The 3,465-nt window shown below is 51.1% G+C and overlaps 1 long non-coding RNA gene across 1 annotated transcript; it reads right to left on the reverse strand.

Annotated features, from left to right (window-relative positions):
• Nucleotides 1–886: 886 nt before the first annotated feature.
• LOC142604259 (uncharacterized) lies at nt 887–2,683 on the reverse strand. The gene is made up of 3 exons (XR_012838137.1): nt 2,585–2,683; nt 1,411–1,456; nt 887–984 (listed from the first exon to the last, which is right to left on the reverse strand). It is a non-coding gene; the product is annotated as an uncharacterized LOC142604259 (long non-coding RNA).
• Nucleotides 2,684–3,465: the final 782 nt, after the last annotated feature.

Genomic DNA, 3,465 nt, shown 5'->3' on the forward strand with positions numbered 1-3,465 from the left:
AGTTTTTGAAGCCAGTGCCAAGGATTTCCCTTGGCTTTGCAGCCGATTCAGTGTTAGGGCCAAACTCTGACTGTATTTCACCACAGGCAAGACCAAGCACCTTGAAAAGGATCATTCCTTCCCATCTTGGTAGCCCCAGGGAAATTGCACCACAAAATAGCATCTTGACACAATTTAGCCACCCTGGCTACTCCCCTGGAGGTTGGGGAAGAGGAATACGAGCTCAGAGCCAAAAAGTGACTGCAGCATTTTGTGGCCAAGTGGATGTGCTCTGGGAGCAGTGGATTTTACCAAGGGGTTAGAGGCTGCCGGACCTCCCTGGTGTGATGAAACTCAGCTGCTGTAGGCAGGAGAAAGCACTTTAGATAAGAGGCCAGCAAAGGGGGGGGGGGGGGGGGCGGGAAGGAGCAAGCATGCTGGATATTGGATGCTGTCACTCAGAAATCTCACAGGGTCCCTGTGGAAGAGGCTGGAGTTCAGAGAGCCACAAACATCCACACCTCTGTCCCTCCAGGCAGGACAGCCAATGCTCTCAGCTCAGGTGGCCAGGCTGCACACACAGGACCCTCCTCACTGGCTGCTCCACACCCTCCCCAGGGAAGATGCCTCCAACACCGCAGCCGGTGACCCTCGGCAATGCAGAGAAATTCAGGCTGACAATTTATTGATAACATCAAGCAACACTTGAGCTTCTCTGTGGACCTGAGCACTCCCTGTTCAGAAGGGCACAGGTGGTGGGAACAAGGGATGTTTTCTGAAGTCCCACCTGGCCTCACACTTTCCTTCTTGGCACTTCCAGGTTCCTTCATCAAGGATGATCGATGTGTCCCAGCCCTCCCTCCCCTTGCTGATGAACGAGACAACTTCAGGGCTTTGCTCGGGTGCAGGAGCAGGTGCTGTGCTGACAAGGCAGCAAGGGGGAGAAACCCCAGGCTTCGCGTACAAAGTAGCCTTTCAACATTGACTTTCTTGGCTTATCTCTTGCTGGAAAGGAAGAAAGTGGGAATGGAGCTGAGTAGGTATTTAAACACACACACACTTAGTAGATCAAATCACTGCTATAAATCAGTCTAGACTGCAGATCAGCAGAGCAATGCTGGATGCTACCATAGAGAATCTAGCCCTTAACACTAGTCAAAATATTTAATTGTATCTTTTTTTCCCCAAAAAGAGCACTGTTGTAATGTTAAAACTGCGTAATTCCAGCCCTTGGGAAGGGAAAACTGATGTCAAGGAGCTGTGCTGCCCATGCTGCATGCCTCCAGTGAAAGGCAGTTGACAGTGGTGTCCAAGCACAAACTTGCAGGAAACCCTCCGCACACGTTTGGTGACATCCCAAGGGCACAGAAAGGAGTGAGCCCAGCCACGTTTTGGGTTTGCTTTGCCTTAAGAGCAGTTGGACCAACTGACCTTCACACTAGCAGTGCTGGAAGACAGCAGCATTTATTTTGCACAGCTGAAAAGTAAAACAACGAAACAAATTAAAGGATGAACAACTTTGTTTTTCTTAGATACAAGGAAATTCTTGAGTGGAAATATCTGCTTTCCGATATTTTCTTCGCCAAGATTTCAGCATCTCAAATACAAAATTCATCCTGAAAGCATTTCGACTCTTTCAGAATCATTTTTGCATGCTTGACCTGAACAGTCCAACAAGCCCAAACCCCAGCTTCCCCCAGACAGACCGTGCAGTATCACACAGCCGGGTTTTGTTCTCTTGTTCAAAGGATCTCTTCACGCATTACGCAGACATTACACGTTGGGTGAAGGCATTTCAGAACTACGTGCTCTTAAACACCACCTAGATCAAAAAGCTTCTCAGTCCCTCTGCCCAGCCCGCAGCTGCCAGCGTTGCAGAGGCACTCCAGCTCCTGCAGCGCTGCTGTGGATGGCGGCGTGGGCAGACGTGGTGGTGTGCCACGTTTGCAGTCTTACAACAGAAGTCCAGATGCTTCATGGCTCAGGTCCTAGACTCTTCTGCAGCAAAGACACTGACACCAGCCAGAGCTAGACATGCAGCTAAGGAAGCAGAGGCACCACAAAGGAAAGGACAGCAGGGATAGCAGCTCAGGGTTGCTCATTCAGGGTGGAATTACATTTACTCGTTAGCCTGGTTCAAGGCACAGGAGCTCAATCTAACATGAGGTTAACCTGCATTTACTGCCGGTGGAAACAGAGCTCTTATGTTCCTTGCCAATCTTTCTTTGGATGAGTTGACCAGCCCTCTAGAGCTGCCAGTCCTTCTCCCGTGACTATGGTGGGCACCTGAAAGCCCAGCAGAGGTGGCCTAGGTGACCTCAGCTCCAGGTGGTGAGCCTGCTGGGGACCCCCACAAGGGGAGGGACATGAGCTGGGAGCCAAGGGTGACCCCAGAACAGGCAATGCCCTCACCAGCGAGATACTCTCCTGCAGGGTCTGAACACAGCAGGGGCCATCCACAGTCTCAGACAAAGCAAGTACTGAATCAGGTTCAGAGTCCACCCGAGCAGCAGACAAAGCCAGGGACAGGAGTAGAGGTGGGGAATCTATTCAGAAGACAGGAATACAGACAGACAACCTACAGGACAAGAGACAAGTTACTTACAGGTCCAAAGTTCATGCAGGAGATAGGGTTAGAGAAAAACCACCTACAGCAGATGGGTCAGGTGCATCCCAGAGGCAGGGCAGGAGACAAGCTGCCTACAGCATATGCCCACAGTCCACCCAGGAGGCCAGGGACATAACAGGCATACCTACAACATAGCCCAGGAAGGGAGCAAGTGCTCGGGGCTGGCCTTAAATAGAGATCCAGGGCCATGGGAAGAGGAGGGATGGGTGGAGGCTTCAAGTGAGGCTGCTCAGGTCAATTAAGGCCAATTAGTGCCTCAAGATTACCAGCTTGCACCTGGTTCTGCTGTGGAGTCTGCCATGGCAGGGGAGAGACTGGTGGGACAACCTCAAGGGACTCCAGGTTGGAAAATCACACTGAGGAAACATCTCCAAGAACAGAAGAACCCGAGCACGTCCCACTGCCCAGGCCTGCGAGTCAGGCTTGTGGGGAGCCAACAGAAGGATCCAATGTGGCAGATTTGCTGAATGGTGACAGATGGGACAGATGTGCCATTTCTGCCCTCAACACCACGTAGGAAAAAAAGTATTTTCTCACTGTTACACACGTACCTGTGCATTGCTCAGGAAGTTTCACCTGTATCTGTCCTAGATGAACATCAGAGCAGAGGTCTTCCCTTGGAGCTCTCCTTCCCAACTGATAGACTCACAAGGCTGGTTATGTCCCCTGGCCATCAAACCACCTCTGTTTCCCAAGCCCACAACGCTCTGTTCTGGGCACCTACACAGCAGAAAGGAAAGACGTAGCAATCACCATGGCATGTGGAAGACAATTCTCAAATGCACCTTTTGGAGGATGACCTGGCTTTGAAGGTGCACAAAGTCTCGTAGAGCCTGAGACTTTAATTGTTGCTCTGC

The sequence above is a fragment of the Balearica regulorum genome, chromosome 17 (genome assembly GCF_011004875.1).
Source record: "Balearica regulorum gibbericeps isolate bBalReg1 chromosome 17, bBalReg1.pri, whole genome shotgun sequence".
NCBI classification, from domain to species: Eukaryota; Metazoa; Chordata; class Aves; order Gruiformes; family Gruidae; genus Balearica; species Balearica regulorum.